Source organism: Lissotriton vulgaris, chromosome 11 (genome assembly GCF_964263255.1).
Source record: "Lissotriton vulgaris chromosome 11, aLisVul1.2, whole genome shotgun sequence".
Taxonomy (NCBI): Eukaryota; Metazoa; Chordata; class Amphibia; order Caudata; family Salamandridae; genus Lissotriton; species Lissotriton vulgaris.
In genome coordinates, this window is record NC_141699.1 from 831,469,631 (window position 1) to 831,485,962 (window position 16,332).

Below are 16,332 nucleotides of genomic sequence, written 5' to 3' on the forward strand. Positions count from 1 at the left end.
TGCCGCTAATAGGAGGATTTTTTTTCTGCAGGCAACTTACTTACCACTTCCAACAGGACCACTACAACCACATAGATACAGTATCCCTTGCCTTTTTCTCTGACTGTGACTGCATTTCTTGGCTCTCTCTAGGCTTCTAAATTGATCCCTTAACACATCACTTAGTCCACTCCACTATCACATCTGCACCACACATAGTCATTTGTAAGTGCTCCTACGTAATTCGCAAGTCGCAGCACGCCCCAGGCCGTAGAGGACTGGGATGGCCCCAATGATGAAGCATGTCACCAAGGGGCAACCCTGGTGAGTGAGGGGACACCTAGAAAAAAAGCAATTTCTCCTTTTCTATCTACTATACCTTCTGTCAGGTTACGCAGCCCCTAAGCGCCTACCGTACTATGAAACTACATTTCCCATGAGTAGGCGGGAGACTTGCAGGAAGTTTATCTGGGGAACAGACGCGCTTCCTGTTGCGCGTTATTCTGGTTTCTGTTCTGCACCAGCATGAGAGCGGACGCTCTGCATGCTTTTCTATCGTGTCTCCTGTGGACTATCACCTTCCCCCCCCCCCTGAGGCTCAGTGGGGAGCGCTTCCGTGTTCTGTCCTTGGCGGTAGACGGACTTCACGCGTCTTCAGGTAAAGCCGCTCTAAACTCTTCGGCCGCCCGTGCGGTCAGCTGATTACTGCCTGAACGGATTGTTAAGGGAGGTTCTGTGACTGTTTTCTAACAGAATTCTACCTTTGATGAATTCCTGTTTGGTTGAATTGTGTGTGGCGGAGCACAGTGGCGGTCTATATCACGTGTTAGCGTTCACATCGGGGATCGTTTTTGTACTATTAAAACGGAGCGCGGTAGTAAGGACAACTACGCGTCTCCGTTGTATAACTGTGTATTTCAAAGGAACTCCATAACTGGGCATGTAGTGAGGTAACTACAGGCTACCCCAGTTCTCTTTGTGTAGTGCACCGTGGGGTGTGTTGTTGGCAGAATTCAGTGGTGGTCGCAACTACGTTTTTCTGTTTGACCTTCACCAAAGATTCTCTACTGGGTCATTACTTAGAGAGCGCAGTGTTGTAGTTCTTGCTTCCTACACACTACCGTTTCCCTCTTCCTTTTTGTTGGACCATACATCTTTGCTTTGACTATTTGGAACCCCCTTTGTACATTGAGTCCTCTACCATGTTTGTGGTATGTTGTGAGTAGTGGGTTTGATGTCTTAGTATAACGCGAGTGTGTTTGGTGCGACAGGAGTGTGTTCGTTAACTATATGTTTATGTGTTTCTTAGGCCTTCCTCACAGATTGTGGCAGAAGGGCTATAGTATTTCCTATCCAAGGTCATGTTTTCTTGGTGCTCAGGTACTTGTCTACTTCCTTGGTTATTTAGTGAGACTATATGAGAGTACCCTTGTATGTTAGGACAGCACTTCACTGATGCCTGTCTTGTCTTCTGTTACAGGTATCCTTTCCCTGCTGACCCTACCTTTACCCATCCCACATTTTTTATTTTAGTTTGTTATTTTTCTCCCCCGCCTAATGGCTCGAACACCCTGTGTTTACACTTCTGGGTGTTGGTGACATTTGGAGGTGGAACCATATTTGCATCGACTGGATCACGGGGAGTAAACCTGACACCTTCCAGACCAACCCCATTGAGTGTTGTTGTGAATGGATTTATAGTGACCAGCAAGGTTCTCGGGTATCTGGCTACAGAGACCTTATGTTGAATATCGTTATCAATAATTCCACACAGGCCCTGTACTGTCGCATTCTTTCTTTCCACAATTGTCGAATGTACTACTTACTTTTCACTGACATGCATGCAGTAGTGCATGCACTTTCAAAGATTGATGGATAGGTTTGTACCCAAAGATTTGTTTATGTTCACAATAGTTTGTCTATGCTGTGCTATTTTTTCTTGTCTCCCAAAACCTTTCCCAAAAACCCCCGTACCCATCCATTTTTCAAACCCTAACCCTCTTCCCCCGGGCTGTGTGGTTTTGATTGATGTGTGACTAAATTATTATGACAGCAATAAATCCACACACTTGCTGGGGAGGATAAGGTGATAGCAACAGGCTGGTGAAGAAATATGAGGATATATTCTTACTCTGCTTGACAAAGAACCATTGCTAATGTGAAAGAACTTCAACCAAATTAGTAGTTATACTTTACCATTTGTTAGGTTACAATGTGGCACTGCTCTACTGTACTTCTGTCACCTGCTATATTCTCAGTTGTACCGTTGAATTGCTCAGGAGGACAAACCAGATTTCATTTTCTTTTTTTTCATAGGCATGCAACTGCCACTGTGTCACACCACTAGTACCACCGCTATGAGGAAATTTTATCCGACCAAGATTGCCAACCTTATTCGGTGTTTCCCGTGGAGCCAGCCCTGGGTCTAGCCCTACTTTCAAACACAAATTACAGGTAAGATAAGCGTTTGGTGGTTTGGGGGTATAATGGAGTATTAGTACGAGAGACGAGAGACTGAAGGTAGTACTACTAAAGTCCTAGGACTCTTGGATTCACTTCACTTAGTCTGTGAGAGGCACTTAGTGTTGAAAACATTTGGGCATTTACACTTAAAGGAAGAAAATGGAACTAAACTTTCAGGAAAACAGTCAACGTTAAACCCCCACCCACCAGGCAAGCAGTAAAAAACAGGTATGCTCAGATAAAGTTTGAAAAAGTATATTTATATCCCTAACAAAATAATCTCCCGCAAGACCCTCCCTAACCCCAACGATTGTCCTTCAAAAGTCCCCAAAAACCCAACTCCCAATTCCCACCCCCCAAAAGTCTCTAAAAAAGGGGCAAGGGACACTATGGGTGGATGCTGTTAACTTTTTGGGCCAGGGCATCATGCTCCTCGCGGAGCAAGGCGAGCTCCTGCTGAAGGCGGGACACCATCAGGGTAGTGCGGCGCAGGCGTGCCTTCACTGCCTTGCAGGTGCAATGCCTGTGAGAGGCAGCTGTTGGCCTTGCTGCTCGGCGGTGGCGTTTGCCTTTGGCAGCCCGGCTCAGTCTGGGTGGACCACTGTGCTGGGTGGCAGCCCGTGGGGCCACGGAGGCCGATGCAGACGACGTTGTTGTTGTTGTCGACTGCACACTTTCCTCGTCCTCCAGGGCCACCAGCCGCCGATATTCCGCTACAGTGGCCTCGATCCTCCGTTGCCGGGCCGCTCTAGCCAGCTCCTTCCTCCTTGTTCGTTTGGAAGGAGAACCTATATGAAGAAAGAAAGACATAGTCTGTAACCAATGCTCTTTAAGATTAACTCAATCATTCAGCAGAAATTTGTGTTGCACTACAACTAGCAACTTGCAAGCGCATTACATAACTATTGAGGCCAGTATCTATCTAACCTCACACTTCTTCATCCTTGCTCTAACATTAGTGGGAGTTTAAGGAACAAATTCTACGAGCACTGTGGACTTCCATTGGAGTCGACTATGAAAGTACACCAGTCTTATTCTTCTTCTTATCTCTTGTTTTGGAAAATTGGTACGTTATTTTCTGCAAGCCGGCATAATGCCAGCGCAGTAAACTTGCACCCGAGAAAAAGAGACGCACGCCATGAGGAGTGACCTAGACTTGCGTTGCCGTTGCGTTACTGTACCCGTCCAGTACATGCAGGTGGTGAAGCTCTTACTTTTCTATTACGGGTGGCACTGAGAATACTCTGTTACAACTCAAGGGCTACTGCTTAATTAATTTAACTTTCACCCTACAGTGGAAATGAGTACTAGAAATGGAAAATTGAAGAAGATAAATAATCTGATTATCTATCACTTCACATGGGATGTTTTTGCTTATATATGGGATGACTTTAGGTGCTTTGCTTTTTATTGAGTGACCAGTGATACATCCACACATGAATGACTGAGTACTACTAAACTTATTAAGAGAGGTAGGGAGTGGCCACCATAATAACCGGATCTATGCAGTGCTTGCAATACAAACTACTGCTACTATTTATGGTAGTATTTGGACAAAATTAAAAGTTCTTTTCCTTGCCTTTCCTACACTGGAACGGACGTGCGGGTGCAGTGTTACATGCTCTTCAAAGTTACACTTAGTTCATCCACTGACCGTCTACTCTCTCTAGATCATGGGTACTCACAAACTTTCTCTCAGGGGCTACATTTACAGTGTAGTTTGGGGCCGAGGGCCGCACTGGTGGGGGCGGAGTCAGAGGGGGCGGGGCTAAAGCAAAACGATAACTTGTGACCATGAGGTTGCACACAGGTCCCTGCAGCAGATGCCCTCATCCACTGAGCCACCAGACCCAGCATTTACATACATCTCTCTCCCTCCTGCTCTCCCTCCTGCCCTCCCTCCATCTCTCTCTCCCTCCTGCCCTCCCTCTCCCTCCCCCTCTGTCATCTCACTGTGTGAGTGTCTATCTGTGTCAGCCTTCAGCCCGGGTTGAGACCGCTTCCTCAACGCGCACACACAGACAACAACACCAAAGTACTTAACAGGTCTTTAAAAGACCATTAACATATTATTGAGGCTTTGTTTGTTGTAGCGCCCCTGCTTCTCCACCCTGACAATCACTGCTTTCCCGGCCCCACAGAGCAGAGGCTTTGTTCTATTTCACCTCTTTGTGGCCTTGCATCTCCACTCTGCTCTGTGGGGGCCGGGGGAGCAGTGATTGTCAGAGTGGAGATGCAGGGGCGCTAACAGGTGAAATACAAAAAAGCCTCTGCTCTGTGGGGGCCGGGGGAGCAGTGATTGTCTGCAAGGTCTGCGCACCGCCAAGGAAGGCTTGCCGGGCCACCACCGGCCCGCGGGCCGTACTAGGAGTACCCCTGCTCTAGATACACATATGCTATCTAAGAGTCAGATAGTAGCATGATCCAGGTATATGGACACATACAGTTTCTGTGTCACCCACCCAGGCTGTTGTCCTTCCACCCATCATTGCTTCATCATTCACCCAGCCATGCATCTCATATTCTTGCCTTCCCAGCTAGTCTTCAATCTCAATAAGTAAGGAATATATAAGAGCTTACCTCTGGCCGCCACCACCACCGTCTCAACTCTCACAGCCGCCGCCGCCGCCTCCTCCCCTGAAGAATCGCCCTCCGCCTCCGTGTCGAGCACCACCACCTCCACACTGGCCCCGCCACCAGATGTTCCACCTACAAAGTACATTTAAGAATGTTAGAATAAAGCACTCACTAGTCACTAGTCTTTGGTCTAGGAATGAAGACATGTGAAAACAATGTAATTTGTGACTGTCTACGTGAAAGTTAAAAAAAATGTCCCTTTTTCCAGGGAAGGTTGTCTTGCTGCACTTTTTGGCACAACTGATGAAGGCTGTTTTTTTAACACGCACCATTTTTCTCCACACAGACAGAAGATGGACTTCTAACAACAAGATCAAGTTGAAACCAGGTGAGAGCTCGGCTCGACCACAAGAAATGTCTTCAATGAATCGTCAGCACTAACCACTTTTCCATTATCAGTTAAACGTTTAGTTTTATTATGACTTCATTTTAATAAATGTGTTTACTTTTAATAAAGCTTTTAAACTTAAATACAATCTGTGTTTTTTGGTCCAGACTAGAGTGACTGAGCGAAAGGTTTTGCAATTTTTGCAAGCATGAGTCCAGATAGAACACTTCAAAAGACATTATGGACAATCCCAGAGGACTGCACTAAGTTGATAGAGCTATTGCTGACTAGAATCATGGGAGTTTCGCCAACCGTGCAATCTTAGTTAGCTACACAGACAGACTAATAAGAATAATCTAGTAATACCACAGGGAGTCATAGTAGAGGCAGGATAAGAATTTAGATACAGTCTACAAGAAGAGCAAAGACAATTTTGAAAAAAGTCAAATGAGGAACGCTAGGAAAAATAGGTACTAGTCTAAAATGAAAACTTACTGGGGCCAGCAGAGGAGCCCTCGCCTGCCCGATCCTGGCCCTGTTGAACAGCATCCGCCGCCTGCTGCTCCTGTGTCCTCCTCTCGCCCCTGGGGGGAGCTGACGTACAACATGAAAGAAAGAACAGAAAACATGGATGATTGTTGCTTGTCAATGTCAACCAAATCAAACATTTCAAAAGAACAATAACAAAATATTTCCGCAAAATTATATTGATTATGGTTACTTTTCATTTATTTGCGGACCTGTGACTTCGAAAGTCACGTAACTCACTAAACAAAGTACTGAAACGTTCACCTAGGACTGGCAGGCAGCAGTCCGCAGGCAAGATGCAAAGTGACAGACAAACTCCATTGTGATTTCAGTCAGATCAGTGACAACACTAACAGTTGCCTGCTACATTACCAGTCATTTAAATAGTCAAACTATCAATCCACCGCCACTATTTTTCTTATTGTCAGGGGTACAAAGGAAGGGGCAGATTTAAGCCCTTGCGGCTCTTTTGCGCCGTTCTTGCGTGACTTTTGTGACGCAGCAGCTAAACAAAAAAGGGCGCCATGGTGCGGCGTATAATATTATAACAACGTGACGCATTTGGGAGATGCATCCCGTTATAAAGCCCTGCGCCATCAGGGGGCGTTCCGGCGCAAGGGAGGGCATTCCTGCGCTGGAACACATCCTAATAGTGGCTGAGGGAAATCTACAAAATATCAATCAGTCACCTTTAGGACAATGATGCGTCACACAAACCCTGCACCTGCTTGAAGCAGACGTACGGCTTGACCCAGCATTGGGGAGATAGGGTACCCCAGAGCATTGATGGAGCTGCGCCATCGTTGCGACGCAACTCCAGCAGTAAAGCTTCGGTGACGTTTTGGGCCCATGGTGCGCCGCATTGCAAATACGGCGCACCATGTTTGGTGGTGGTAGCGGGCCGCACAATTAATGGCGCATCCCTGCTACTTTGCAGGGATGCGACGGTAATTGCAATTCTGCCCCTTAGGGGCATACTTACTTACGCGTTCTGGCGCATCTCCAGAGATGCGCCAGATCAAATGCGTCACGCAAAACTACCCTTGCGACACGGCAGATGTGCCTCATTTACAATGCGGCGCGCCCTGGCGCAAGGGTAGGCACTTGCGTGACGCATCTCGTCACGTAAGAGCGGCGCATCGCTGGAGTCACGTCGCCAACGCATTGCAACTCCAGTAATGCTCAGGGCCACCCAATACTTAACATGCTGTGTCAGTCCTTTCACCTGCTTCGAGCAGACATAAGGAATTGAATTGACGTAGCAGCGTCGCAGAAGTGCCTGCGTTAAATCTTGTACATTTCACACAGGCAATTTTGCGAGGCGCACAGCCGCTGGACCGCCCACCCTGCGTACTAGGAACGCACCCATTGTGGTGCAGGCCCATGGCTTTATAACGTGACGCATCTCCCTAGATGCGTCATGCTGTAAATGACTCGCAGGGATGCGGCACGTTTACGCCGCTGTTGCGTCACGCAAGGCAACGTAAACGTGGCGCAAGGGGCTTGTAAATGTAATCTGCCCCCTAGTGTCTAGCATTACGCAGTTCTGTAAAGTACACTCATACATAATAGTTACTCAGGCCAATGAGACCACGAAATAGAAAACAAATAAGCATAGTAGCAACGCCACTGAGAAGGAGAGCAGTGCACCTGAAATGCACAGAAGATTTTGAAATATAATTTAACTACAATGTAATCGTCATCAGCGGCATTATTGGCTTGCTCCATGTAAAAAACAAATATTTGCAATACAACAACACAGAGCAGGAGAAAACATCATAGTAGTGAGTGATTAAATGGCTACTACTACTCACCAAGCCCGGGGATCTCCAAGCCGAGCTGGTCCAGCAGGTCGCGCTCGCGGTCCAGGAGGTCCGTCCAGCGATGGGTGACCTGGCTGTAGGTGCGCTGGACCCCGTAGAGGTGGGATATGGCCCAGCACACCTTCTCCCACCGCTTCCGGCGCTCCCGCATGTTGTAGCCGCCGGCCGCGATCCTGCCGCCTCCCGCGATGGTCCTGGGCAGGCGGCGCTGGACGAAGTAGACCAGCGCGCCCACTTCCTCCGGGCTGAATATCTCCCGTCGCGTCACCTCGAAGTGCTGTGGTACGGCCAACTCAGAGAAAGTCAGGAAAAAGCAGAACAGTAAATCAGCACCCTGGTTTTCCCCCGAAATTAAAGCAAAACGTACAGAGATCAGATCCCTCGAAAAAAAATGGCGTCGTAACTATGATCCAAATGAAGCTCTTGCCTATAAAACCGCGAGGAAAGCATATCACTCTATGATAAAAAACGCCAAAAAAGACCATTTTCTTCAAAGAATTAACCGGTCCAACAACAACCAGAAACAAATTTTTTAAGATCGTCGACGAGTTCATGAACCCCAGAATTCTCAGGCAAGAAATACCACCCTCTCAAGCCCTCTGTAATGACATAGCTGACTATTTCGAACAAAAAATACTTAAACTCACCTCAGACTTCCCTGACCCTCCTGAACCCCCCCCCTACTATGAAACATTACCAACCAACAATAAACCTCAGTTGCAAAATTTTACCCCCATCAGTCTCGATGAATCTCGACAAGCCATCCTCTCCAGTAAATCTGGTTCCCCATTCGACCCATGCCCCCCTATGCTGCTTCACTCTCTGGTAGACACGGTAAATCCAACCATAAACTCTATTATAAACTCCTCCCTATCTACTGCAGCCATTCCGACTGAATGGAAGCTCGCGGCAGTTAAACCTCTGCAGAAGAAACCCTTACCTGACCCCACCACGCTTTCCAACCTTCGCCCCATCTCACTACTCCCCCTACTGTTTAAATTGACTGAAGCTGCAGTCAATAAACAGTTGACAAAGCATCTAGAAGAAAACCACCTTTTCCACCCCAACCAAGCTGGTTTTAGGGCAAAACACTCCACAGAGTCAGCCCTCCTACACACTGTAGAGACCCTCAAGATGGCTCTGGACCACGGGAAAAAGGCCGTCCTGATCCTGCTTGACCTGTCGGCGGCCTTTGACACGGTCTCACACGCCGTGTTGATTGGCCGCCTGACAGAGTCAGGAAAATCAGGTACCGCCCTCGAATGGCTGAAAAACTTTCTAAGCCAAAGGAGACAAGTAACCGTGCTAGGAAACTACTGCTCGGATGAAAAAGCGATAAAAACAGGGGTTCCGCAGGGCTCAAGCCTGAGCCCTGTGTTGTTCAACCTCTATATGACCCCCCTGATAGAACTCATCACATCCTTTAACATCAGCACGATATCTTACGCTGACGACACCCAGCTTATCCTAGTATTGGATAATAACTCCTCCAAAGCAGAGGAAAACTTACAAAACTGTCTGACGGCTACATTTGACTGGATGCGATCAAACCACCTCAAATGTAATTCAGGAAAAACTGAAATCCTCCCTTTCGGTCAAAACAACTCCTTTTCCCCCTCAAATTGGTGGCCTCAAGACGCCGAAATTCCCCCCAATACCATCACGTCGGCCTGTAACCTAGGGATAAGGTTCGATGCAGCACTATCTTTTAAGCAACAAGCAGGTACTGTGGCAGGGTCCTGTTTCAACATCATTAAAAGTCTCAGAAGATTCTTTGATCTCCTTCCCCTAACAGCCAGAAAGACTGTGGCAGTAGCCCTCATCACATCCCGCTTAGACTACTGCAACAGCATCTATGCAGGCACAAACAGAGCTGTTCTGCACAAATTGCAGATGGTTCAGAACGCTGCCGCTCGCCTGGTGCTACGGCTACCCAGGAAATCATCTGCCTCAAAAGCACTCAAAACCCTGCACTGGTTACCCATCCACAAAAGAGTGCTTTTTAAAATCCTGCTCATCACTTTCAGAGCCTACCACCAGTCAGGACCTACATACCTGTCCCAAAGGTTTGGAAGATACACTCCCCCACGATCACTCAGATCATCCAACCTCAACCTACTCGCAGTTCCCAGATTCAGACTAACCACAAAAGGCGGAAAATCCATCGGAGTACTGGGAGCCAGGGCCTGGAACAAGCTCCCACCACAGATGCGCCTGATACAGTCAGAAAAACTGTTCCGGAAAATGCTCAAAACTTGGATTTTCAATACCGAAGACTCATCCTGCTTAGCTTTAATCTAATTCCATTTCTTCACCTATAGACCATGCTCTATAATTAGGATCCACCCCAGCAGCTGCCCTACTTTTCTTCTCTATTGAGACAGCGATGTCTAGCGCCAAGATGCTCCCTGGAGTGTAAGCGCGCTTTAGAAAAGCCCATTCACTTCACTTCACCTGCTCCCCCCTCAATCTCCCGCATGCTGTCCTGCCACTGGGTCCAGCACTACTCCCCGCCGCCGCTGCGGCCCTCAAGTGCCTGGGCAGCTTCACGGCGCCTGGCTTGACCATGGTCTGGGCAGGTAAGGTAGGAAGAAGTAGAAAATTAAGAAAGAATAGGATAGGGAAGAAGAAAAGAAAAGAGTTTAAAAAAGTAGTTTAAAAGTAAAGAAAAATAGCAGAAAAGACAAAAATATACAGCTAGGAAAAGAGAGGGATAGATAAGAAGCAAAATCGTAAAAAAAAAACTGAAAACAAGCAAAGGATGGCAAAGATACCAAGAGGATTAAACACCATGCCCAGACACAGGAAATGAATGAAAAACAAGATGGCCGGCGCCCGTTCACGAGCGCGAAAGTAAGTTCGCGCGAGATTTTCCTCGCGATCTCGTGCGAACCTCTAGATTTCCCGCGCGATCTCGTGCGAACCTCTACTCGCAATGCGCTTACTGCGCGAGATTATACATAGCGGGCGGAAACGGAAATACGTCACGCAAACAAAATGGCCGCGCCCGTACTCGACCTTGGGGTAAATTCGCGTGTTGCGCTGCAAGCGGCTCGCGAATACTGCAAAAAAACTCGCGAAACAACAAGCCGCAAAAAAATAAAATGCTCATTCGCACGAATTGGCGGCTTCCGCGGTCGGTTTCGCACGACGCCGCGCCCCGCGAATAGCGCGAAAAAAACCGAAAAACGATTTCAGCAAAAGCAAAAGCAATGAGCAGGTGCAAAAGGTCAACCTCATGATTTGTAACAATTCTTTGTAGTGCTTCCTGAGGGGGCCCTCCAGAATTCGGTTGCCTGCTTGCAACTATTGTGTGACCCTGCTCTGACCTTAACTGTATGCCACAAAGGTCCTGATTTACAGCTAAAGGAGCAGACAAGCAGGTGTCAGGCTGGAACTTTAAATTCTTTCAGTGACACATTAATTAGCCCCTAATTCATTATTGTCAGTTGGGGCAGGGCAGGTGTTGTTAATAAACTAACCCCAAATTAATTCATGTCAGTTCAAGCAGGGCAGGTGGGCTTGCTTTTCCCCCCCATCTTCTACAGTGATGCCAGAGGGTGGCATTGATGTAACAGAGGGTGGCATGGGTCAAAGAGAGGGTGCCAGTGGTAAAACAGAGGGTGCTGGGAGGCTGTGATGATGAACCAGACGTAGAAACAACATAGTCGCGACCGTTGCGAGCCGACAAGTAAGTTCGCAATTGCGAACTAGTACCAAATCCTCGTGAACTGGCAGAAACAATTGCGAACACACAAAAAAAAAAATCCGCAAATTCGCGGGAATTCGCGGATTTTGCGGATTGCGAGTTCACAAATCCGCAAAATTCGCGAACGCGAGATCCGCAAAATTCGCCCATGCTTAATCAATTCCCACATTCAAGAAGATGACTGGGTAACTTTTCTTAGCTCGCACTTTAATTGTATTGACACTAACATCCAAGGAATGCTTAAACCCACAAGCGACACAGAAGATCGATTAATACCACATCATGAATGCCTCGACCTCCAGCAGCTAGACCAGTCAATTGTAATTAAGTGTGCACTGATCTGTAATAGAATCTCAAAGGGAAGACGCAAAGGGGCCCCGGGACCAAACGGGATACCCCCATCCTGTTCAAGGAAGATCCGGGTTAATGGGCAGCCGCCCTTAAACCAATGTTCGTTAAGATTCTACAGACATCACTAATTCCATCATCGTGGAAGGGAGACCAAAGCGACCCAAAAAACTATCGGCTAGTGGCCCTGCTCGACAATGATGCAAAATATTTTGCGGTTCTGCTTCTAGAAGAATTATCATCTTGGGCAGCTGACGTTTCGGCAAACAGGTTTCTGCAAAGGTATGGGCACCTCTACTAATATTCTAGCACTTTCTTTATTAATTGATGCAGCCCTAGAAGCGAACCACCCACTCTAACTGTGTTATATTGATTATAGCTCAGCCTTTGATCATGTCAATAGAAACCTACTGTGGGAAAAGTTACAGAAGCTGAACATTCCTCCGCTGCTTTTAAACCAACTAATTCCTCTACACAGCGAGACATGGGTGCAAGTTAGGCTGGGCTCTGGTGACTATCTTACAAAAAAGATCCCAACATACACAGGAGTAAAACAGGGCTGTGCACTCGCCCCAACACTTTTTAATCTTTTTATGGGAGAGCTATCTACGTTGCTGAATGAATGCAATTTGCACGCCCCAAAGCTAGGGGGGTCACAGATCTCTAATTTATTCTACGCTGATGACTTGCTACTCATCAGCTGGACCCCTCTTGGCCTCCAGCGGCTGCTGGACATCACCTCAAGCTACTCCACGGCGAATATGCTTACCATCAACCGCGAAAAATCAAAAGTTATGTGCATTAACCTTTCCAAAAAGAAACCAACACGAAACTGGCTCTTGTCATCTAGAAAGCTAGAAATGGTCCGTGAATATCGATACCTGGGAGTCATCATTGATCACAAGGGAAATGTTGCGCTGCAGTGTGAAGCTATAAAAAGGAGAGGACTAACCATTGCAGCAAGCCTTAGAAACTTAAAAAACATGGTGTCTGGCCCAAGCTTACATCCGCCTTTTAAGGTGATACAGGCTAAGTTAATCCCAGCCATTACTTATGGCAGTGAATCTATGAGAGGGAGGGATGCTCCTTTAATAGACAGAACAGTAGAAAAAGCACTACGTATGATCTTCGGCCTCCCAAGGTATTCATCGCCTGCCCAAATGAGATTAGAGCTCGGGTTACAAAAAGAAGAGCTGGCACGCAAGGGAGCCTATATAAAAACCTGGCATAAAATAAGCAGGGGAGACCCGAATACTCTAAATGCTCTCCTCTGGAAGGAACTTCAAAATAAAGAAACAGGCTTGGCAAGGCGGTACCTGGAGGCCGCTATTGAGGACCTTGGCTTACAGCAACTCTGGGAACTTCCAGGCTCTACAGCAGTCTTTAAAAAGGTGGTCAACAAGACAGTCCGGAAGGAATCACTGTTGCAGGGCAAAGCCACCCTATCAGAGCGGGCTCGGGGCTGGCTTACACTTCAATCGTACACTATGTCCTTGCCTCAAACCTATCTTCAGATAGGTTTCACAAACAAAATAAAAGAGAAGTTCTTGAAATTTCGCCTAGGTCGGCTGCCGTCAGCCGCCCACTTACCTCCGTGGTTATGGCCACACTTACCAACAACATGCCGCCGCTGTGGGAATGGCAAGGAAAACATAGTCCACTTGATCACTACTTGCACCAAGCTCGCCCAAGATCGACGCATCTTCCTGCGACCACTTTTTAACATTCCCAAGATACGAACCTGCAGGCAAGCAGTACTTGCCTGCTTTAAAGGAGACGACATCCAACTGAGCTGCAGAATGGTAAAATTTCTTGAAAAAGCGGAGGCCTGTTTTAAAACTTTGAAGGAAACTGAACAAATCTACTAGTACCGTAAAAGTCTAAAGGATGAACCCCATGGTACCCCTGATGACCAACCACTAGAGTGTCACCCTGACTCTCCCACATATCGACCACCATCAATTACAAATTGGGACATTTCGAACTGTTATTATAACTTAACATTGGCACTTTATTATACCTCTCTTTGGCCGCCATTGACAAATAGAGCGTTCAACAAGATGTTAAGCCTCTTTTAATCGTGTTACTATTATTACACCATGTATTTTGACTTTTGTTTTATGGACAGACCTTTTGTTTTAACATGTTTAAATTTGACTTATGTTTTATAAATTGAACTCTCCTTTTTCTATATTGTAAAGGTTTTAAATAACCATGCACAATAAAGTATCTCATCATCATCAACTGGACTGTTGCAATGAGGCACAGAGTCAAGACTGATTTGCAAACAGCTGGGAAAGAACTGAGGTGGCGAAGTGACCTAAAGAATGATGATGTGTTCAACCCAGATCTGTGACTGGGGGTGAGGGTCTGATAAATTTCAGCATTCCGTCCATCATCTCCTTGTGTTTGCTTTCTTTGCCCTAGGTTGGCAGGGTATGCCCAGATGTGGGTCCCTTGCTCACTTTGCCACTGGATTCAAGCTAGCCTGGCTGATTAAGGGTGTTACCCAGAAACCGGTCTCAGGGTGCTTGTTTCTGGTCCAGGGAAGACCTGTCTTGGCAGTTCGGGCTAGACTGTTGCAATGAGGCACAGGGTCAAGACTGATTTGCATTCGGCTGGGTCTGAACTGAGGTGGTAAAGTGAGCTAAAGAATGATGATGGATTCAACCCAGATCTCTGACTGGGGGTGAGTGTCTGAAAATGTGAGCGCTCTCTCTGTCCATCATCTCCTTGTATATGCTTTCTTCGGTTAAAATATCCCATTTGCTAAATTCAGTTTGCGTTTTCCTCCAGCAGTAAGCAAGGAAATATAAGGAACAGGTAACTTTTATTTGTATTCTCCAGGTGCTTTCACAAATACTTTGAGGTTGCATTCTGTCCTCGAGTTTCCTGGAACAATTACAAAAGACAATGGGCGGTAGAAGTATTTATATTCTGTAAATGATTTAAAAGTGTTTTCAGTCAAATGGTTTACCGGTAGTTTCAGTGCTCAAATATGCAATGCACAGAACGGGATGTGCTTCACAAATGTCTTGTGTAACCGAGTTTAAATGCTGCCAAGCAGAGGGAAATTAAAAAAAAAAAAAAAATGATGGCTGGGATGCTTGAATTAACTTCAGCTAGTCGAAATAACAGTTTGTTGGGGGGGGGGGTTATTTGCTCACTGTACCATTGCAGGCAAGGGAGGAACCACATGCAAACAGCATTCGTCATGCTCCAATATGAATAGCCCTGCAGGGACTGCAAGGCCATCTACCCTCCGAACAGAACCTCAAACAACCACAGGTTGGTTTAAATCTGTCAGGCCTCATCCGTCGGTCCTGCAGTGAGCTACACGTCTGAGACAGATAAAACAAAGTTATCGTTCCGGTAGTACGAATGCTCTAACATTCTCATTGATACATTTTCCTGAAAAAATACGGTAAAAGTGGCGTTACGTTTCTAAATCAATACCGCAAACCATTAAATACGCGTTTCTCGTTTTATTTCGAGCAACTTTCAATGTTTCTTTGTGCCGGTCTATCAGCTTTTTTTTGCCTAGAACTGGTCATTGGTCTCGTTTCTTTTCTCTGTGAATTGTCTTTCACTGTGTGAAACTCATACGTTTGGACAAATTTGGCAATTCCAAAATGGCACAAATATATTTTACGCCCTTCATCAGCAAACCATATACCATGTGAATTGAAACACGATTGACCGATCTCTTGAGGTACCATCTTGCAAGTTTACCAGCCACGATATCCCTAAATCTTAACTGCTTAATGCCAGACTGATATATTTTTCAAACTCGTATATCTCAAAGCTACTGAATAGATAGTACACCAAAACACACAAGAGCATGCTTTCTTGAGTAAAGTTCTAATATCATGCCAAATGTGCTGAACATCCCATACAACAGGTTTTGCTGTAGTGAGAGTAAAAGTCTTATGAGAACTAACATTTGAAATGCATCTAATTTAAAATGTTTCCCTCTTCATGGATATGCACAAAACTTGGCATGCTAAGTCTTAGCCGATCTCACAACAGCTATGCAACATTTTATGCTTGTATATTAAAGGCAACGAAAGGTAATAGCAAACATAATTATACACTTTCATTGGAAAGTAGGGTAAATGTAATTCGGGTCAATATTGCATTGAGGAGTTCTGGTGTCATCATAAAACGCTAGGTCATAGGTCAAGTAATTTGTAAATGTCACCAGAGTCACAAAATGGCAATAAATTACCATATGACACATTATCCGGTATATATTTTTTCAGTTTGTTTTTGTGTAGTTAGCTTGAAAAAGCTGTTTCATCAAAGTGCAGCTAACTAACTATGTCCAACACTTCAAATACAAATGTTTACGTTGTGTTCTGTCCCATTTATGAATATATTGTTGGTAACATTATGGAGAATGGTGAAAGCACTGTTTATCACATAATTGTGGACTTACTGGAGTTCCCACTTAGGGCCATATGTACGATGAAGTGGCGGAGCGTGTAGTTAGCCTCCTGGGCTGAAGGAAACGCACC